A 23,732-nucleotide genomic window follows, 5' to 3' on the forward strand; every position below is an offset into this window, starting at 1 on the left:
TCTTTTCTTCTTTTTTGTGGCCATAATCCATATGACTCTTCAGTGTCCAGGAAGACCTTGAAGAGTTTTTGCATGAATATTACCAAATATTAATAAAAGTTTACTACTTTAATACCTGGAGAAATAAGAGCTGTTTTCCAACATTTCTTCTGCAGTGCTTCTAGAAGGCACTTCTATTTTCTTCTTTAGGGACTCCTGGAAATTTTATAACATTCCACAGCTTATTAAACATGTGGCATTTCACCTGCATGAGATATTTTTAGTGGTGGATTCTCTAACAGTTGGGAATAGGTTTGGCATGTAGTCGTAAATAGTAATGTCTTAAATAAAATAGAAATCGCCCTCTCTAACTCTTTTCTTTTCTCTCTCATGTAAAAGTCCATGGAAAAGCAACGTGGCCTTGAAATGGCAGCTTTTCTCCATGAAGTCTTCAGGGACCCAAGCTTCTTCCAGCTCACAGCCCTGCCATCCATCTTTAGGGTGTATAGCCCACTTCCTCGTGGTGTACAGTCGCAGTCACCATATTCGTGGTCCCAAGAAGCAGAATGGTAAAAGGAATGAAGATAAAAAGGGAGCAACACTTAGACAAGTTTCTTTGTCTAACTGTTTTTAAGGAAGATTCTGGAAATTGCCATATGACATATCTATTTACATCACATTGCTCTGTTCTTAATCATAAAGCTGCAGAGCTAGAAGGGGAGTCAAGAGATGTCTTTATTCTTGGCAGCTATTAAAGAGCTAAAGATTCTATATCTATGGAAGAAAGAGAAAATGGATATTAGAGGACAATTAGCAACTGCTGCCACACATGTAATAGCTGCTCCTTGAGATCTCTGAAGCACAGCCATGTGAACATAGCATCAAAGAGAAAAACATGAATTTATAGTAAAGTTTTAGGGAGGACACATTTGGTTCGTCATAAGGAAACTTTCTAACAGAGTAGTCTCACAGTTGTAAGACCTGACATTTTGTAGTGGAAAGCTCACCGTTACTAGAAAGTAGTCAAGCAGCAGGTGCTTACTACTTCTTAGCGCTAGTGTAGAAGGGATTTTTTCACTGAAAGGTAGATGGGACTGGTGGTCACTAAGGTGCTTTCTAGTCTATGCACCTGTGAAATCTATTATTTCTTAACAGCTATAAGTATCTTCCATTTTTATTAGAGATATTGATGATTTGAGACTTCTTTCTCTTTTTTTCTTACTCTTCAAAGAGGTTATTAATTTTACTAATTTGTTCAAAGTACCAACTTCTATCTTTTCATCTTTCCCTATTGTACGTTGGTTTTAATTAATTTCTTCTCATTTTATTATTTCCTTCATTCGACTTCCTTTGGTTTTATGATGCTCTTCTTTTCCCAAGTATATGAGGTCAAAATTTAAATCAGGATTATCAGCCATTTAAGAAATTAAATGCTTGTATTGATTCAGGATCAAAGGAAATAGAATTGTGAAAGTGCTATGTGAATTATAAAGCACAATTCAAGAGTGCTATTTTTTACCAGTATTTCAGTAACTTTGCAGTAACCCTTTATGACTGCAGGTGATGGTGATCTGGAAGATTTTTGTGTCTCCTTCTAATAGTTTATATATGTCCTTCCGATGTTGGTTTTGCTTTCTTGAGACCTTGGCTTTATTCTACTTTGATATTTCTATTGGGTTGTAAAACCAAAAAACCTTATCAATAATGGGGTGAATGAATATGAAAATTATTTGGCTTTTTGACCCAGGGCAAATGATTTAATTTCTCTGAGTCTATGTTTCTGCACCATTTCTGGTTCTCTGTTTATCCCTGTGGATTCAAATTATCATATGGTGTTATTTTCTTACTCCCATACAGCTCTGCTCTTCCCACTTTTCCTTTGTGCTGTTGTCGTTGAATATTTTACAACAATATTTTACAATTCTGTGTGTTACAACTCCAACATACAATTTAATATATATATATATTAATGTATTTAATATATATATATATATATATATATAGAGAGAGAGAGAGAGAGAGAGGCAGAGAGTTTTACATAATTGCTTGTTTAATGAGCCAAGAGAAGGAGAAGAAATATGAATTTATGACATCTTTTATAATTACATAATTATCTTTTCTGATGCTCTTTTTATCTGAGGTCACTTGCTTTAAGCATGAAGGACTTCCATTAGTATTTCTTGTGAAGTAGATCTATCAATGTATTTGCTCTGTTTTAGTTTATCTAGGAATAGCTTTATGTTTGCCTTCACTTTGAAATATCTTTCTTTGCTGGATGTAGGCTTCTTGGTTGATAGCCATCTTCTTTCAGAACTTTAAATATGTAATCTCACTGCCTTCTGGCCTCCATTGTTTCTGCTAAGTCAGTTGTTAATCTTGTTAAGTTTCCCTTACATGTAATGAGCCATTTTTCTCTTGCTCCTTTTAAGATTTTTTTTTTTTTCGGTCATCTTTGTCTTTCAGCATTTTTACTATGCTATGTCTGGGTGTGGATCTATTTGTGTTTATCCTGTTTGGAGTTCATTAGCTTCTTTGATGTATACATTAATACTTTTATTTAGATTGGGAAATGTGTGCATAGGTACATATGTTCTATACACATATTGATGTCCCATAATTCTTTGAGGCTGTCTCTGTTCATTTTCTTTATTCTTTTTTCTTTCTGCTCTTCAGATTTCATGTTCTCTACCAACCTACCTTCAACCCCACTCATCCTTTTTTCCACTCATTTAACTCTACCATCATTTCTCTGTAGTGAAATTTTCATTTCAGTTATTCTACTTTTAAACTGGCATATCTAGTTGGTTCTTAAAATATAATTTCTATCTCTTTAGTGATATTCTCTATGTGATGAGGCATTGTCATTGTAGCTTCTTTTACTTCATAAAATAAGGTTTTCTTTAGCTCTTTTAACATATTTATAATAGCTACTTTGAAGTCTTTTAAAAATATGCCATCTAAATAATCTCACAGTTTCTTTGTCTGATATTTTCCTGTGTATGAGTTACCTTTTCCTTTTTCTTTTCATGTCTCATGACTTTTTGTTAAAAGCTGGACCTTTAAGCTAATATAGCAATTTTGGTTTCTGATTTTTCTCTCTTCTCTGGCATTTCTGTTGCTGTTTGCTTGGGGGTTTGTTGTTATTTTTAATGACTCGATTAAACTATTTTGGTGAGGTCTATTTTCCCTACACTGCAAAGCCTTTACTATTGATTTTCAGAGGGCACAGCCTTAAACATACCCACATCACCCTGGAATGACTGGTTTTGGTAGAGCTATATTTAGCTGTCTCTTCCCCAGTCTCTCTGTTATATGGTCAGCTTCATTTGATATCACACCCAGCTGTTATGCTCCACTAATTTTTTGCTGATTTTTCTAGTATTTCTTAAAATGCTCTTGGGCCAAATTATTTTAGTCTGATCCAATTAAATTCATCCAGTGAAGTTTTGGAGATTGATTTTTGAGGTTTGTTCTCATCCCTGGAAGGATCTTTTTAGCTATGTCCTTTCCCAGTTCTCTTTGATAAACTAGCTGGTCTGTAGGTTAGCTTTTGCTCTCATACAGTTATTTACCTCCTCTCAATTTTTTACCATCAAAATATCCATTGTTTTCAAAAGCACCCTTAAACTTGAACTTTTCCACACTCTTACAAATAAAGTCAGCTCATTTGGGGAGAGCTTCGGAGCTCTCTGTTCTTATGCACTGCCTATTCATCTGAGAAAAAATTCTGAGTAACTGCTGTAGGCACTAGGCAGTGATGGTAGCCTCTAGTCTTCTCAAATTGCCCTCCCTGGCATAGAACCTCTACCCTAAAAGCAAGCTGCATTGAAGGCAATAGGAGTCCTGGTATTTTTGACCTGCTGTGCCTAGAGTAGAGTCTCTGCCTTATCAATGGAGGATAGATAGAAGAAGGGAGTCCCCAACCTCTTGGATGCACTCACTAAAGTCAGGGCTGAAGAAAGGCTGGTGTCCTGCCTTTCCAAGACAGATCATTATATTCCTTGACTGAGAGCTAATGGGAAAAGGAGGCCAAACGTATTGGTCACATCTTCTCAAGAGAGTAGCTTTTACCAAACTGAGCTGAGGGTTAAGGAGGGAGTGGACCTTAATTCAAGTGCTCCAGTTCCTCAGTGTTCTTTCAGAGTTTTAGTATATTCTTGAATAAATGTTTCTCATTATCTCTATGCCCTTAGAATGATTAGTAGGACTTTATATATATGATTTTTAAAAGTATTTTCAGAAGTTATACTTAAGTCATTGGGGAACAGGCTCATGGAGCTTTTCAAAGTGCCACTTCAAACGTAGAACCTCAGTTCTAATATAAACATATATGTGCATTTTCATTAAATAATACTTTAGCTACATGTAAGTTTTGATATGTTTTTGTCATTCAGTTCAAAATATTTCTAGATTGCAGTGTACAGGCATGTCTCAGAGGTTTGGTTCCTGTCCACTGCAATAAAGTGAACATTGTAATAAAGTGAATTAGACAAAGTTTTTGATTTCTGAGTGCATATAAAAGTTATGTTTGGCCAGGTGCGGTGGCTTACACCTGTAATCCCAGCACTTTGGGAGGCCAAGGTGGGCAGATCACCTGGAGTTAGGAGTTTGAGACCAGCCTGACCAACATGGAGAAACCCTTTCTCTACTTAAAATACAAAATTAGCTGGGTGTGGTGGTTCATGCCTGTAATCCCAGCTACTCATGAGGTTAAGGCAGGACAATCGCTTGAACCTGGGAGGTGGAGGTTGCAGTGAGCTAAGATCGCACCATTGCACTCCAGCCTGGGCAATGAGTGAAACTCTGTCTCAAAAAAAAAAAGTTATGTTTATACTATACAGTAATCTATTGAGTGTGAAAAAGCATTATGTCTTTAAAAATGTACATATGTTTAGAAACGACGCATTTTTATAGATTACTATAATGTAAAATATTTTATAAATTGCTAATTTTTAGAAAATAATTTTTCTAAAAATGCTAATAATGCAATCTGTAATGTAAAAAATTATTTTCTAGAAATTGCTAATGATCATCTGAGCCTTCAGCAAGTTCTAATCTTTTTGCTGGTGGAGTGTCTTGCCTCAGTGTTGATGGCTGCCGACTAACCAGGCTGGTGATTGCTGAAGGCTGGGGTGGCTATGGCAATTTCTTAAAATAAGGCAACAGTGAAGGTTACCACATCAGTTGACTCTTCCTTTCATTATAGATTTCACTGTAGCATGCAGTGCTGTTTGACGGCTTTACCCATAGTAGGAAATTGGAGTTAATCTTCTCAAACCCTACTGCGGCTTTGTCAGCATACTTTATGTAATAGTCAACAACATTCACAGAATCTTCACCAGCAAGGAACCACTTTCATCTGCAATTACTTCCTCCACTGAAGTCTTGAACCCCCATGGGAAGTCATCCTTAAGGGTCAGACTGAACTTCTCCAAACTCCTGTTAATATTGACATTTTGGCCTCCCGTCATGAATCATGAATGTTCTTAATGTCATCTACAATAATTAATCTTATCCAGCAGGTTTTTCAATTCACTCTGCCCAGACCCATCACAGGAATCACTATCTATATACCGTAGGAGCTATGGTCTTATGAAATGCACTTCCTAAATCATAAGACTTGAAAGTTGAAATTACTTCTTGATCTATGGGCTGCAGAATGGACGTTGTGTTAGCAGGCATGAAAACAACATTATCTCCTTGTATATCTTCATCAGAGCTCTTGAGTGACCAGGTGCATTGTCAAATAGCAGTAATATTTTGAAAGGAATCTTTTATTTCTGAGCAGTAGGTCTCAATGGGCTTAACATAGTCAATAACCCATGCTATAAACAGATGTGCTGTGATCCAGGCTTTGTTATTCCATTTATGAAGCACAGGCAGAGTAGATTTAGCATAATTCTTAAGAGCCCTACAATTGTTTGGAATAGTAAATGAGCACTGACTTGAACTTAAAGTTACCATTTGCATTAGCCCCTAACAAAAGTGGCAGCCTGGTTTTTAAAGCCTTGAAGCTAGTCATTGACGTTTCTCTAGCTATGAAAGTTCTAGATGGCATCTTCTTCCAACAGAGGGCTGTTTCATCCACACTGAAATCTGTTTTTGAGTGTAGCCACCTTCATCAGTGATCTTAGCTGGATCTTCTGCGTAGCTCGCTGCAGCTTCTCCATCAGCACATGCTGCTTTACTTTGCACTTTTATGTTATGGAGATGGCTTCTTTCCTTAAACCTCATGAACCTTTGCTAGCTTCAAAGTTTTTTTTTTTTTAATTTTTTATTGGATTTTAGGTTTTGGGGTACATGAGCAGAGCATGCAAGACAGTTGCGTAGGTACACACATGGCAGTGTGCTTTGCTTTCCTTCTCCCCTTCACCCACATTTGGCATTTCTCCCCAGGCTATCCCTCCCCACCTCCCCCTCCCACTGGCCCTCCCCTTTTCCCCCCAGTAGACCCCAGTGTTTCGTATTCTGCTGTTTCCTCACCTCTCTCAGTCTTTATAGAATGGAAGAAAGTTAAGGATTGGCTTAAGAATAGGCTTTGGCTTAAGGAAATGTTGTGGGTGATTTGATCTTCTCTCCAGTCTACTAAAATTTTCTACGTACAAACATAAAGCTGTTTTGCTTTTTTATCATTTGTGTGTTCACTATAGTAGCATTTTAAATTTCCTTCAAGATATTTTTCTTTGCATGTATAGTTGGCTGTTTGGCACAAGAGGCTTAGTTTCAGCCTGTCTTGGCTTTCAATATGCTTTTCTCTCTAGGTCTAATCATTTCCAGCTTTTCCTTTAAGTAAGACATGCAACTCTTCTTTCATTTGAACCCTTAGAGGCGGTTGTAGGATTATTAACTGGCGTAATTTAACACTGTTGCATCTCGGGGAATAGGGAAGCTTACGGCGAGGGAAAGAGAAGAGGGAACGGCCAGTGGGTGGAGCAGTCAAAATACACACGTCTATCAATTATTTCATCTTATAGGGGCATGGTTTGTGGTGCCCCAAAACAATTACAAAAGTAACATCAAAGATTACTGATTATTGATCACTGATCACCATAATAGATGAAAAATATTTAAAAACGTTGCAAGAATTACCCAATGTGACACAGACATGAAGTGAGCTCAGGGTGTTGGACACACAGCACTGCTAGCCTTGCTTGATGCAGGGTTGTCACAAACCTTCAGTTTGTAAAGATCACAGTATGTGTGAAGCACAGTAAAGCAAAGTACAATAAGAGGAAGTGTGCTTGTAAATCATACCACCATGGCTTTAACCCATGGACGATTGAGAAATGCATTGCTTAATTTCCATTCAGGGATTTTCTGTTTGTCTTTCTAATATTGATTCCTAGCTTTAATCCACTGTTTACAAAGAGTATACTCTGTGATTTCGGGCATTTATAATGTGTCAAGTCCTTACTTGTGGCCCAGCATGTAGCCAATTTTAGTGAATATATTTGAAAAAAAAATGTGTATTTTGCAATTGTCGAGGTCACCGTTTTTCAAATATTGACTAATATATTAATTAGGTCAAGTTGGTTAATTTTGTAATTTAAACAAATATTTCTACTTTTTTCTGCTGGTTGTGTAAGTTACTGAGAAAGATGTTTTTAATTAAGACTATAATTGTGATTTTTAAAATTTATCTTAATGCTATTAAATGTGTGCATATTTGGAAAGGTGAATTATGAAGTGTTTATATCTTTAGTAGTATTTCTTGCTTATATTTCTATAAAGCTCTTTCTTTCCTTTCTTCCTCCCTCCCTCTCTCTCTTTCTTTCTCTTTCCTTCCTTCCTTCTTTCTTTTTTGCCTTCCTCCCTCCTTCCCTCCCTCCCTCCCTCTTTCCCTCCCTTCCTTCCTCCTTCCCCTCCCTTTCCTTCCTTTTCCTTTTTCATTCCTTTTTCCCCCTTCCCTTCCCTTCCCTGCCCTGCCCTTCCCTGCCCTGCTCTGCCCTGTTATAGGATACAATAAAATTCCTCTTAAAAATTTTAACTTGCTAACTTCCTTTAAAATCCAAGAGGGGAAAATTGTTAAGTAAAATGAGTTCTGAGGTCCTCTTCAAAAAACCAGTGTGTCGGTATGTTCATCTTCCTTGTTCTTTACATCTCCTTGCCCCTAGTTGCAGTAAACAACCCCCTCCTAGGCTCTGTCACCTGCTCTGTCCTTGGTCACCTGCTCTGTTCTTAGTCATTCTTAGTCACCTGCTCACCGTCCTTCCCACTGAAACTACTCACCCCATCACTCCAACCTGTACCCCTGCTCTCTTTAAAATAGCCAGTTGAAATTAGCTTAGATTGTGTGGTCCCATGCTTAGCCAATAGGGAAAAGACACAGCAGTAGGGACTAGCTGAGTTAGGATAAGACCCCCTTCCCCTCTGTTGCATGGTGTGCTCTCACCATTGTTCCACCTGCAAGATGCACCCTTCTATAGAAGTAAATTGCCTTGGTGAGAAAACTTTTGTGGCAACAAGCATTTTACTTCTAATACTGTCCTGTCCTGTCCAGGTCTTGCTCTGTTACCCAGGCTAGATTAGGTGGTACAACCATAGCTACTGCTGCCTCGACTTCCTGGGTTCAAGTGATCCTCCTGCCTCAGCCTCTAGTAGCTATAAAGTATCATTTATTGATATTAGTAGTATATACCAGCTTTGTCTTGGTAGAGTTTCAGGATATATATGTATCTACCTTTTTACTTTAGCCTTTGTGTACTCTGGATTTCAAAGTGTGTCTCTTTATACAGCAAAGAATTAGAATATACCTATTAATACAGTATGATATTTATTTTCTTTGAATTGCAATATTTGGTCAGTTTATATATTATGGTAATTATTGATATATTTGAGATTATATCTTTTATCATTTTGTTCTGTTATCTTATTGTTTATTGTTCTTTTTTCCTCCTTTCTTCCTTTGGGAATCAAGTAATTTTTAAAATCATTTTTTTCTGTTCTATTAACTTATTACCTATATGTTCTTTAGGTTTTTTTTTGTTTGTTTGTTTTGATACTGAAAGGATTGCATTGTACCTAATTAGGGACTCTTTGTACTTTTACAAGAATGCAAGAGTCTTATGACACTTTAATTCTCTTCATCTCTTTTACTTTTGTGCTAATATTCTTTTTTTGAAATTTGCATTTATTTTATACCCCATACATATTTTATAAAACTGTTTTTTAGGTTTATCTGTATATTTCCCCTTTCTGTATGCCTCTGTTTCCATCTGGAATCATTTTTCTTATGCCTAAATGACTCTTGAGAAATTTGGTGTAATTCTGTTGGAATTAATTCTCTCAGTTTTTTACTGAAAATATCTTATCTCACCTACATTAAAAAATTCTAATTAAACTTTTATCTTGAAATAAATGTAGATTCACATACAGTTGTAGAATAATAGACAGAGAACCCATATGTCTTTTACCCATTTTCTTCCAAAGGTAACATCTTGCAAAACTGCAGTACAAAATTATAATCAGGATATTGATATTGATACAGTCAAGATACAGAAGGCATCCAGCACACAAGGATCCCACTTTCCTGGCTTCCCTGCGTGCTCCTTAACCCCTTGCAACTACTCATCTATTTTTTATTTTGATATGCCAAGAATGTTATGGAAGTGGATTCATACAGTGTGTGAACTTTTGAGACTTGTTTTTCTGCTCAGTAAAATTATCTGGATATTCATGCTGGTTTCTGTGTGGATAAGTAGTTCATTCAATTTTAGTACTAAGTGGTGTTCCATTGTATGATTTAGTACAGTTTGTTTACTCATTCACCCACCAAAAACCTCTGAGTGGTTCCCAGTTCTTGGCTGTCACAAAGCCAGCTGCTCTAAACAAGCAGGTTCGGGTCTTTGTGTTAGCATGTCTTCATTTCTCTGGAATGTCTGAGTGGAATTGCTGAATTTGATGATAGTGACTTCTTTAATTTTTGAAAGAAACTGCCAAACTGTTTTTCATAGTGTCTTTGTCAGTTTTCATTCCCATCAGCAATGAATGATAAGTTTTTCTGCATCCTTGCTGGCATCTGGTAGTGTCACTACTTTTGATTTTAGCTATTTTGATCTCATTATGGTTTTAACTTGAATTTCCCTAATGATTAATGATGTTAAAACAATTTTTTGTACTTGTTTGTCATCTGTGTACATTCTTTGATACAATGTCTCTCCATGTCTTTTGTCCATTTTCTAATTGGATTGTGTGTTTTACTGTTGAGTTTTGAGAGTTCTTTATGTATTCTAGATTTGAGTCCTTTGTCAGATATTTGATTTGCAAATATTTCCCCATTAACCTGTAGCTTGTCTTTTAATCTTGTTAACAGGTACTTGTCTATACTATCAATTGCTTATTTTATAGTCTATGATTTTGATGTTGCTCCAATACCATATGCTGACAAAATAATCTTCTTCCATTAAATTGCCTTTGCAGATTTGTCAAAAATCCAACAGTCATATTTGTGTGGTGAGCTATTGGGCTCTCCATTCTGTTCCATTGAGGTACATTTGTGCCTATGCCAATATCCCACAGTCTTGATCATTGCTAGCTATATAACATGCTCTGAAATCAACTAGAGCGATGTCTTCCATTTTATTTTTTTTTTCAAAATTGTTTCAGCTATTTTAGTTTCTTTATTTTTCAATATAAGTTCTAGAATAATTTTGTATATAGCTACAAAAAGTCTTGCTGAGATTTTGATTAGGATTGTGTTAATTCTGTAAATCAGTTATAGATTCGTTGATCTTTGCTATGTTGAAATCTTTCAATCTGCAAACGTGGCATCTGTCTCCATTTATTTGATGCTTCTTTGATTTATTGCATTGGCATTTTGTAGTGTTCAGAATATAAGTCCTGTACATGTTTTGTTAGATTTATACTTATTTCATCTGGTTTTCAGCCACTGTAAACGGCATTGCATTTTAAAATGCAGTCTCCACATGTTCATTACTAGTGTGGAGAAATACAATTGATTTTTAGCTTTATCTTGTATCCTGTGATCTTTTCAAACTCATCTATTAGTTATAGGAAGTTTTGTTTGTTTGTTTTGCAGCTTCCTTGGAGTTTTCTATATACACAATCATTTCATCTGCAAATGAGACAGTTTTATTCCTTCCTTTCCAACCTGTATGCCTTTAATTTCTTTTCCTCACCTTATTGAAATGGCTAAAACTTTGGGCATGTTGTCGAATCATGGTGAGAGTACACGTCCTTACCTTGTTCATAATCTTAAGGATAAAACATTTACTCTTTCACTATTAAGTGCAAATTTATCTGTAGACCTTTGGTAGATGCTTTTTTTTATCAGATTAAAGACATTCCCCTCACTTTCATTTTTCTGTGAGTTTTTATTATGAATGGGTGTTGAATTTCTTCTAGAACTTTGAAGACATAAATATTAGATTTTTAAATAATCCCTCGGGTCTCAGAAGCTGTTTCTTATTTTATTTAATTTATTTTTTGCAGTCTGTATTCTTCGTGGAAACAGAAGGCATTCCACAAATATTTTTTTTTTTTTTGTGACAGAGTCTTGTTCTATTGCCAGGCTGGAGTGCAGTGGTGCTATCTTGGCTTGTTGCAACCTCCACCTCCCGGGTTCAAGTGATTCTTCTGCCTCAGCCTTTAGAGTAGCTGAGACTACAAGTGTATGACACCACACCCAGCTAATTTTTGTATTTTTAGTAGAGACAGGGTTTCACCATGTTGGCCAGGATGGTCTCAAATCTCTCGACCTCGTGATCTGCCCACCTCAGCCTCCCAAAGTACCGGGACTATAGGCGTGTGCCACCATGCCTATCCTCCATGTTCATTTTTAAAGAATATTTTCTTTGTATATATAATACAAAACTTGCACTTTTACCTTTTGTCATTTCAAAGTTTATTATTACATTATCTTCTGGATTTGACAGTTTCTGTTGAAAAGTCTTTTGTTGATCCTTTAATGTGGTGTTTTTATCTTGCTGTTTTTAAGATTTTTGGCATTGTGGTTAGTTTTTAGCAGGTTGATCATGAGGTTTCTAGGTGTGATTTTCTTTGTAATTATTTATCCTTTTTGCAATACATAGAACTTCATAAATCTGATGTTTTGTGTTGTGAACCCCAAACATTTGAGACAGGTCTCAGTTAATTTAGAAAGTTTATTTTGCCAAGGTTGAGTACACATGCCTATGACAGCCTCAGGAGGTCCTGAGGGCATATGCTCAGGTCATCAGGCCCCAGCTTAGTTTTATACATTTTAGGGAGACATGAGACATCAATCAATATATATAAGAAGTACATTGGTTCCATCCAGAAAGTCATGGACAACTCGAAGCAGGGAGGGGGCTTCCAGGTCACAGGTAGGTGATAGATAAATGGTTGCATTCTTTTGAGTTTCTGATAAGCCTTTCCAAAGGAGGCAATCAGAATATGCATGTATCTCAGGGTGCAGAGGGATGCCTTTGAATAAAATGGGAGACAAGTTTGTCCTGAGTAGTTTCCAGCTTGAATTTTCCTTTTAGTTTAGTGATTTTGGGGGCCCAAGATATTTTCCTTTCACAGTGTCGTTTTGTAAGTTTTGAAAATGTTTCATTCTCTTCAAACACTTCTTATTCTTTATTCTCCTTTCCTCTTGTCTTTCAAATTCACAGTAGCCTCTTCATCATATTCCAATGTCTCTTACATTTTTCTGTATTTTCTATTCTTACCATGCTTCGGTCTAGATATTTTCTGCTGATCCATCTCTTATTAATTTTCTTTTTTTTATGTGTGTTCTCTGCTCTTCAACCCATCAATTGTGCTTTTACTTTCTGTTGTATTTTTTAGTTCTTTAATTTTAATATGTTCCTTTTTCATAAATTTTATTTTTGTGTGAGAATTCTCCAGCTTGGCATCTATTTCCTTGAACATACTTATTAGAGTTATTTTAAAGTCCCTGTTTGATGACTACAGAAAATGAATAACTTATGAGTCTACCTATATTGTCTATTTATTCCTCATAGATTTTGGTCAGTTAAACCTATTTCCTGGCATCCTTAGTGATTTTGGATTGAATTGTAAATGGTGTATGAAAAATTATAGAGGTTCTGGAAAATGTCATCTTCCTTTACAGAGGGTTGATTTTCTCAGAGGGTAGTCAGAAAGGGAGCAAATTATCTTGATCCAATTAGGGAGTGTAATGATTCTAGGATGGATCCTGTCTTTTGTGAGGGCTCATTTCTTTCCTGTTTTTCATTTCTTCTAGGACTTAGCCTTTCAGTTTTGAGATATGGAAACTTAGGTTTACCAGGTTTCAACTCCTTGGAGGATCTGAACTATAATTTTTGTCTCCCTGGCACTACATGACTGCCAAACTCTGCCTTTCTGTTTTAGCCTCTTTGCTGCATTTTATGCTTTACTTCTTGTCCTCTTGTCCCATGCCATTTAGGAATTGGGAAATGCTTCAAGGGGAAAACAGTACAGATTGTTGGAATATCTTTTCTGTGATTCCATTTTTTCCCCTCTCTCTCCAATCTTAGTCCCTGAAGTCTTGAATGCATTTAAATATTTGTACTCCAATTTTTATCTCCTCAGCTACTGAGAATGCTGAAAGCCCCAAACCACTTAAGAAATATCCAATAATTTAAGAAAAGCAGTGGGAAATGCAGAGTCTATACATCAGTTCTTTGCTCAATGTTTATGTCTTCTCAAAATTCATATGTTGAAACTCTAGTCCACAAAGTGATGGTGTTAGGAATTGGAGCCTTTAGGAGGTTATTAGATCACAAGGGTAGTGCCCTCACAAACAGGATGAATTCCCTTATAAAAGAGGCCGTAATAGCTGTCTTGGTTCTATCTGCCTCACCTACCATGTGAAGAGTCCACTTGAAGGTGCCATCTATGAACCAGGAAATGGGCCCTCATCAGAGACTAAATCTGTGGCAGTCTTGATCTTGGACTTCCCAGCCTCCTGAGCCGTGAGACGTACATTTCTGTTGTTTATAAGCTAACTAGTTAATGGGATCATATTACAGCAGTCCAAATGGAATAAGACACTCAATATATTTTCCTTTTATCCAAGACCCTGGCACTTAAAAATTTTGCTTCTTCTGCCACTCTTTGATGTCTTCCAGCAGGAAAAAAAAAAAAAAACCTAGCTATTGTTGTTATTTCAGTGGGAGTATTGTTTTGAACACATGCTACTCTGTTGTAATGGGAAAGTGGGAAACAGAACTCACCCAAGCTTGTGCATTCTAAATATTGCTTCAGCTAAGACTATAATAATTTAGGCATAGTTTTATTCAGGACATTTTTACTAGTTTACTTTGCCCATTTTCCTTGATTCAAATTTTTCTGACTAGATTCTTTTCTTGCCATAGAACTCCTTAGGCCAAAGATAGATTAAGATCTTTAGAGTTCCAAGATGAAGAAAAGATAGGTTGGCCTTCTCCCTTTCACAAAAAAATTAAAAATAAAAACAATGCTATAGTGTAAAATAAGCATGAGAAATAATTCAATTTTTTCTAGCAATAGATCAAATGTAAATTATTTCCAGAATTTTATAGAGCTAAGCTTCTTGAGTGTAGATGCTGGCTCTGCTGTATAGTACTTAGGCAACCTACTTAATCCGGCTGTGCTTCAGTTTCTTCACTGGTGAAATACAGAATACTGCCTGTCTCATAGGGTTATTATTGTAAATGATTTAGTAAATGTATAGTACTTAGAAAAATGTTCCACATAAAGTAAGAACTCAGTGTCAGTTAGTGTAAAAGATTTTCCAACATCAACAGCAAGAACCATTAAATATGTCCACATATAACTTATATATACGTATAATAAATATATATGATTTAGTAGGGTTAAGTTTGATTTACTTGGAGCCAACCATTTTTAGAAAAGTTTAGGAGAACTCAACATTTTTGTTCTTTCTATTTTCTTCTTTGACTTTTTTGAGGTTGGGGTATAGGAAGAGGCTCTCTCTTCCATATTAGTAGGAGGAAAAAGGAACCATTTCTTTCTACTCTTCAATGTTTACTTCTCAATAGTTGAGTCATTCAACATGTGTTGAACATTCACTGTGTTCTGGGCTGTGTGCTAATCATAGTGTTGTAGAGATGAATAAGATGTCATTCTTTCCCTGAAGATCTTTGTAGGCTTATCAGGGTCAGACAGAAAAACAAGAAACACACTTGAGCCATCTACCCTATGGCAAGGTGTCAAAATTTTATAATATATAAACTTTATTAGCCTCCAAACAACCTTAAGATGTAGGCAGTATAGCTTAGAGGACTAAAGTAACTTGCTCAAGGTCGAACCAGAAAAAGATGAAATTTGAACCAAGTAGCTCCAAACAGTAGGTGCAGGCCTGCCCATTAATGTTAAGACAGAGTAGACAGCAACAGCCCTACCTACAAACATCAGCAAAAGACTGATCAGGGAGAGGTCTCAAGATGGCACAGTGAGAACAATCCAGGATTGAAGCTCTCGGTGAATGCGCAGAGAGGGTGAGTCAGGGCCACATTTCCAGACGGATCTTTGTTGCCCACAGAACGGGGAAATTCCCAGGTATAAAAGAGACGTGAGACACCAGGCAGAGGTTTTGGCTGGTGCAGCTGGCAGCCAGTGCAGCCGGCAGCCGGTGCTGTAGTGCAGTGGTGCTACACAGCGCTCCGCACAAAGCGCACTGGTCTGGGTGCCCTGTTGAACCGGCAATCTTAGACTTGAGAGGGCTGAACTTGAGACTGAATGGGACTTGGACAGTGAACCAGCCCAGGAGATTCCAGGAAATCGCGTTTGGGGTAGTGCAGTGGGACAAACAAAATGGTGATTCCAAACGCTCCCAGTGGAGAGGTTTCCTTAGGGCACAGCTGAACCCAGTATGGTGCAGTTCCATGGCGAAGGGGCATGCTCCATTACTGAGGCAATCTGCCCCTACTGAGGTACATGCCCATTGCTGACACAGCCTGCTGTTGCCGAGGCAACCCGCCACAACAGAGAGACTCCGCTGCAGGGTGTAGCCCATGGCAGAAGGGCGGAGACCGCAGTGGAAGGGCAGAGCCTGCAGCGACAGGGCGAACCTCACGGCAGCAGGGCGGAGCCTCAGCAGGCAAGTAGTGACTAGACTGCCTCCTAGCTGGGCAGAACAGCGCAACAGACACTCACAAAGAAAGCCCCACCCTGCCACCCCCCAAGACAGAGCATCTGAGAAAAAAGGGTTTTTTTATGAGTTCTGTTGCAGCAGAATTAAACGTAGCAGCCTAACAGCCCTGAATGAACAACAGAGCTCACAGCTCAGCACTTGAGCTCCTATAAAGTACAGACTGTCTCCTCAAGCAGCTCCCTGACCCCTCTATATCCAGAAGACTGACATTTGGCAGGCATCATTCTGGGACAAAGATAGTAGAAAAAGAAACTGGTAGCATCCCTCACTGTTCTACAGCTGCTATAGGTGCACCCCAGACAAGCAGGGCCTGGAGTGGACCTCAGCAGTCGTACAGTGGAGGGGCTAGACTGGTAGAAGGAAAACCAAGTAACAGAAATACTTCATCATTAACAATCTGGGCATCCACTCAGACCCAATCGAAAAGTCAGCAACTACACAGACGACAGGTGGATAAATCCACAAAGATGAGAAGAAACCAGCACAAAAAGGAGGAAAACACCTGAAACCAGAACACATCACTTCCTAGAAATGACCAAAACTCCTCACCAGCAAGGGAACAAAGCTGGACGGAGAATGACTGTGATGAAATGATGGAATTAGACTTCAGAAGGTGGATAATGAGAAACTTTTGTGAGCTAAAAGAACATGTTTTAAATCAATGCAAAGAAACTAAGAACCTTGAAAAAAGATTCGAGGAAATGATAACAAGAATGGATACCTTAGAGAAGAATATGAATGAATTAAACGAGCTGAAAAACACAATACAAGAACTTCGTGAAACATGTGCAAGTTTCAACAGCTGAATTGACCAAGCAAAAGAAAGAATACCAGAAGTCAAAGATCAACTCAATGAACTAAAACGAGAAATCAAGATCAGAGAAAAAAGCGCAAAAAGGAATGAACAAAGTCTCCAAGAAATGTGGGACTATGTGAAGAGACCTAACCTACATTTGATAGGTGTACCAGAATGTGACAAAGAGAATGAATTCAAGCTGGAAAATACTCTTCAGGACATTATCCAGGAAAATTTCCCCCACCTAGCAAGACAGGCCAACACTCAAATGCAGGAAATACAGAGAACACCACAAAGATATTCTGCAAGAAGAGCAACCCCAAGGCACATAATCGTCAGATTCAACAAGGTTGAAATAAAGGAGAAAATACTAAGGGCAGCCAGAGAGAAAGGTTGGGTCACCCACAAAGGAAGCCCATCAGACTCACAGCAGATCTCTCAGCAGAAACACTACAAGCCAGAAGAGAGTGGGGGCCAATATTCAACATCCTTAAAGAAAAGAACTTTCAACCCAGAATTTCATATCCAGCCAAACTGAGCTTCAGAAGTGAAGGAAAAATAAAATCCTTTGCGAACAAGCAAGTACTCAGAGATTTTGTCACCACCAGGCCTGCTTTACAAGAGCTCCTGAAAGAGGCACTACACATAGAAAAAAACAACCAGTACCGGCCATTCCAAAATCACACTAAATGCTAAAGAGCATCAACATAATGAAGAATCTACCACAACTAACGGGCAAAACAGCCAGCTACCATCAAAATGGCAGTATCAAATTCACACATAACAATATTAACCCTAAATGTAAATGGACTAAATGCACCAATCAAAAGACACAGACTGGCAAATTGGATAAACATCCAAAACCCATCAGTGTGCTGTATCCAGGAAACCCATCTCACATGCAAGGATACACACAAAGGCTCAAAATAAAAGGATGGAGAAAGTATTACCAAGCAAATGGAGAGCAAAAAAAAAGCAGGAGTTGCAATTCTCATCTCTGATAAAATAGACTTTAAAGCAACAAAGATCAAAAGAGACAAAGAAGGCCATTACATAATGGTAAAAGGATCGATACAACAAGAAGAGCTAACAATCCTAAACATATATGGACCCAATACAGGAGCACCCAGATACATAAGGCAAGTTCTTAATGACTTACAAAGAGACTTAGACTCCCACACAATAATAGTGGGAGACTTTAACACTCCACTGTCAGTAGTAGACAGATCAACCAGACAGAAAATCAACAAGGATATCCAGGGCTTGAACTCAGACCTGGAGCAAGCACACCTGATAGACATTTACAGAACTCTCCACCCCAAATCCACAGAATATACATTCTTCTCAGCACCACATCACACCTACTCTAAAATTGACCACATAGTTGGAAGTAAAGCACTCCTCAGCAAATGCAAAACAACTGAAATCATAACAAACAGTCTCTCAGACCATAGTGCAATCAAGTTAGAACTCAGAATTCAGAAACCAACCCAGAACCGCACAGCTTCATGGAAACTGAACAACTGGCTCTTGAATGTTGACTGGATAAACAATGAAATGAAGGCAGAAATAAAGAAGTTCTTCAAAACCAATGAGAACGAAGACACAGCATGCCAGAATCTCTGGGACACATTGAAAGCAGTCTCTAGAGGAAAATATATAGCAGTAAGTGCCCATATGAGAAGCATGGAGAGATCCAAAATTGACACCCTATCCTCAAAATTGAAAGAGCTAGAGGAGCAAGATCAAAAAAACTCAAAACCCAGCAGAAGACAAGAAATAACTAAGATCAGAGCTGAACTGAAGGAGATAGAGACATGAAAAACCCTTCAAAAAATCAATAAATCCAAGAGCTGGTTTTTTGAAAAGATTAACAAAATAGACAGAACACTAGCCAGACTGATTAAAAAGAAAAGAGAGAACAACCAAATAGATGCAATAAAAAATGATAAAGGGGAAATCACCACAGATTCCACAGAAATTCAAACCATCATCAGAGAATATTACAAACAACTCTATGCACATAAACTAGTAAACCTGGAAGAAACGGATAAATTCCTGGACTCCTGTGTCCTCCCAAGCCTAAACCAGGGGGAAGCTGAAACTATAAATAGACCAATAACAAGGTCAGAAGTCGAGGCAGCAATTAAGAGCCTACCACACAAAAAAAGCCCAGGTCCAGACGGGTTCACAGCCGAATTCTACCAGACACACAAAGAGGAGCTGGTACCATTCCTTCTGAAACTATTCCAAATAATCCAAAAAGAGGGAATCCTTCCCAAATCATTTTATGAGACCAATATCATTCTGATACCAAAACCCGGCAGAGACCCAACAAGAAAAGAAAACTTCAGGCCAATATCCATGATGAACATAGATGCAAAAATCTTCAATAAAATATTGGCAAGCCGATTGCAACAGCACATCAAAAAACTTATCCATCATGATCAAGTAGGATTCATCCCAGGATGCAAGGCTGGTTCAACATACGCAAGTCTATAAACGTAATTCACCACATAAACAGAACCAAAAACAAAAACCACATGATCATCTCAATTGACGCAGAGAAGGCATTTGACAAAATTCAACAGCCCTTTATGCTAAAAACCCTCAATAAACTCGGTATCGATGGAACGTATCTCAAAGTAATAAAAGCTATTTATGACAAACCAACAGCCAATATCGTACTGAATGGGCAAAAACTGGAAGCATTCCCTTTGAAATCTGGCACTAGACAAAGATGCCCTCTTTCACCACTCCTATTCAATATAGTACTGGAAGTTCTAGCCAGAGCAATCAGGCAAGAAAAAGAAATAAAGGGTATTCAAATAGGAAAGGTGGAAGCCAAATTGTCTGTATTTGCAGACGACATGATAGTATACCTAGAAGACCCCATTGCCTCAGCTCAAAAACTTCTGAAACTGATAAGCAACTTCAGCAAATCTCAGGATATAAAATCAATGTGCAAAAATCACAAGCATTCCTATACACCAATAACAGACTTAAAGAGAGTCAAATCAAGAACGAACTGCCATTCACAATTGCTACAAAAAGAATAAAATACCTTGGAATACAACTCACAAGGAACGTAAGGGACCTCTTCAAGGAAAACTACAAGCCACTGCTCAACGAAATCAGAGAGGACACAAACAGATGGAGAAACATTCCATGTTCATGGTTAGGAAGAATTAATATCATGAAAATGGCTATACTGCCCAAAGTAATTTACAGAATCAATGCTATACCCATCAAGCTACCATTTACTTTCTTCACAGAACTGGAAAAAACCATCATGAACTTCATATGGAAGCAAAAGTGAGCCTGCATAGCCAAGTCAATTCTAAGCCAAAAGAGCACAGCAGGGGGCATCACACTACCGGATTTCAAACTATACTACAAGGCTACAGTAATCAAAACAGCATGGTACTGGTACCAAAACAGAGACATAGACCAATGGAAAAAAACAGAGGCATCAGAGGCAACACAACATATCTACAACCATACAATCTTTGATAAACCTGACAAAAACAAGCAATGGGGAAAGGATTCCCTGTTTAACAAATGGTGTTGGGAAAACTGGCTAGCCATGTGCAGAAAGCAGAAACTGGACCGCTTCCTGACACCTTATACTAAAATAAACTCCAGATGGATTAAAGACTTAAACATAAGACCTGGCACCATAAAAACCCTAGAAGGAAATCTAGGCAAAACCGTTCAGGACATAGGAGTAGGCAAGGACTTCATGAACAAAACACCAAAAGCACTGGCAACAAAAGCCAAGATAGACAAATGGGACCTAATGAAACTCCACAGCTTCTGCACGGCAAAAGAAACAGTCACTAAAGTGAATCGGCAACCAACAGAATGGGAAAAAATTTTTTGCAGTCTACCCATCTGACAAAGGGCTGATATCCAGAATTTACAAAGAACTGAAACAGATTTACAGGAAAAAAACAAACAAGCCCATTCAAAATTGGGCAAAGGATATGAACAGACACTTTACGAAAGAAGACATATATGAGGCCAACAATCATATGAAAAAATGCTCATCGTCACTGGTCATCAGAGAGATGCAAATCAAAACCACATTGAGATACCATCTCACGCCAGTTAGAATGGCGATCATTAAAAAATCTGGAGACAACAGATGCTGGAGAGGATGTGGAGAAAAAGGAACACTTTTACACTGTTGGTGGGAGTGTAAATTAGTTCAACCATTGTGGAAGACAGTGTGGCAATTCCTCAAGGCCTTAGAAATAGAAATTCCATTTGACCCAGCAATCCCATTACTGGGTATATATGCAAAAGACTATAAATCGTTCTACTATAAGGACACATGTACACGAATGTTCACTGCAGCACTGTTTACAATAGCAAAGACCTGGAATCAACCCAAATGCCCATTGATAATAGACTGGATTGGAAAAATGTGGCACATATACACCATGGAATATTATGCAGCAATCAGAAATGATGAGTTTGTGTCATTTGTAGGGACATGGATGTATCTGGAGAACGTCATTCTCAGCAAACTGACACAAGAACGGAAAATGAAATACCGCATATTCTCACTCATAGGCGGGTGATGAAAAATGAGAACACATGGACACAGGGAGAGGAGTACTAAACACTGGGGTCTAGTGGGGGGAAAAGGGGAGGGCCAGTGGGGTTGGGAACTGGGGAGGTATAGCCTGGGGAGAAATGCCAAATGTGGGTGAAGGGGAGAAAGGAAGCAAAACACACTGCCATGTGTGTACCTGTGCAACTGTATTGCATGTTCTGCACATGTACCCCAAACCTAAAATGCAATTAAAAAAAAAAAAAGACTGATCAGAATTGTCTCCTCATGGCCCAAACCACCTGTGAGTTCAGGTGTGTGAATGCAGGTCAGACTGTTTAGTGGTATTACCAGTTATTTCTGGCGAAGTGGTCAAACTAATAATAGGCATCCTTGACATTCGTACAAAGAGTGAAAAATAAGATGCAGAACTATTTTTGAATGGGTATTTTTAAGTTTGGAGAATCATTTTCACCTTTAAAAATGACTTGTCAATTAGAAAATAAAATGGCACATATTCTCTTTGAGTGTAGTGGGACGTGATTGGAGAAAGCTCTCTTGTGTATTTCCTATGATACTTTCAACTACATTTGGGTTAATTAACCAATTTGGTAGAAATCTGAGCTCAAAGGAGATCACTATCATGCTTTCAACCCCACAGAACACTTGTAGCTTTTTTGGTCTAAGAAACTCTAAACCTGGGTAGTTTATAAAGGAAAATGAGTGATGGCAGGTTGAAGCTTGTTAAAGAAAAAAGGGCTACATGCACCCACTTTTCATTTTGAAGGTTCACTGAAAAAAAATACATACATACAAAAAAACAATTTTTTTGAGACAGAGTCTCTCTCTGTTGCCCAGGCTGGAGTGCAGTGGCATGATCTCAGCTCACTGCATCGTCTGCCTCCTGGGTTCAAGTGATTCTCCTGTCTCTCAGCCTCCTGAGTAGCTGGTACTAGAGGCGTGTGCCACCACACCTGGCTAATCTTTTGTATTTTTAATAGAGTTTCATTGTGTTAGCCAGGATGGTCTCTATCTCCTGACCTCATGATCTGCCCACCCCGGCCTCCCAAAGTGCTAGGATTATAGGCGTGAGCCTCTGTGCCTGGCCAGTTCACTGAATATTTTAACTAATGATGAGCTGAAGCCCAAGGCCGTACAATGTATACTTAGTCTTAAAAATGCTGGACCAGTCAAGATAAGAGTGTTGTTTTTTGCTAATTTTTAAATCAATCCATTTAAAGTCCTGAATTTTAGGCATTTTTTTTTTTTTTTTTTTTAGAACTGAGAACTTATTTCAGAAGACATCACCTGTTAGCAGAATGTGGCACTGAGTTTTTCTGTCTAATGCTAAACCTGCATAAAGAGTAGGAAGAGTTGATTAGGCAGCCATGGATTAGAGCCAGAGAGCTCGTAAATTAAGCAGCTCAGAGTAAGTGGGGCCCAGGAAAGCTAGAGGGGTGTGTTTCTTTGCCTCTTCCCATTGCCTCATTACTATATCATGCATTTCTGAAGATAAAACCAGAACCATAATTGAAACAAATTGCAAATTTATGAATTATGGCTGTTGGTGAAATCTGCCTCTAGTGAGGTGTTAGATAGACATTGGATTCCGTTGTCCTCGTTCAAACAGGTTAATTCCCAACTGTCATTAATCGGAAATTAAAGGAGGACAGTTCTTTATAGTTTGATTTCAGTTTTGTAGTGCTACAGCTAATAGCATCAGGAAAACAAGTTTTTAAATAAAAATCTATCTTTTCTTTCAATTAGGGCTTGGACAGAAGTAAAGGAAGATGAAAAGGAGGATGAAATAGGACAATTCTATGACCAAGCAGTTTGAATTAATAATAAGACCAAGCAGTCATTTCTGACTCTACTGAATACATTTCATTCTTTTACAGTGACACAAATGTAATCTGCCTGGCTGGCTTAGGTTCCATTTATATTTTGTAGCATACTGGAGCTACTCTTTTTTTTTTTAAGAAACAGAATAGAAGTCCTTATGAGTCTAGCATGTAAGGGTCCTTAGGGTTTTGAGGGCAGTCTCTTCTCCCTGCCTTTTAACTCCTTCTCCTTTGTATGGGCATACATTTTCTGAATGTCTTTTTCAGAGTACCTTCTTGTGAGTTTCACTGATTTTGTTTAATTGACCTTCCATTAATTAAGAAGGAGAATTAAGTAGGAAATAGGCACGTGTGCAGAGTTAAAAGTAAGCTAGGGTGGTCCTAAAGGAAATAAAGCTGACCTTAGAAAACATGTGAGATTACTGTTTTATTCTGTGGCTCTGGGCTTTCCTTACA

The 23,732-nt window shown here is 38.0% G+C and overlaps 1 protein-coding gene across 15 annotated transcripts in view; it reads left to right on the forward strand.

The window, feature by feature from the left end:
• The window catches only part of NCALD (neurocalcin delta), a 471,461-nt gene that overhangs the window by 335,604 nt on the left and 112,125 nt on the right, over positions 1–23,732 (forward strand). The gene's annotated exons all lie outside the window — the stretch shown is intronic.

This window comes from Callithrix jacchus, chromosome 16 (genome assembly GCF_049354715.1).
Source record: "Callithrix jacchus isolate 240 chromosome 16, calJac240_pri, whole genome shotgun sequence".
NCBI lineage: Eukaryota > Metazoa > Chordata > Mammalia > Primates > Cebidae > Callithrix > Callithrix jacchus.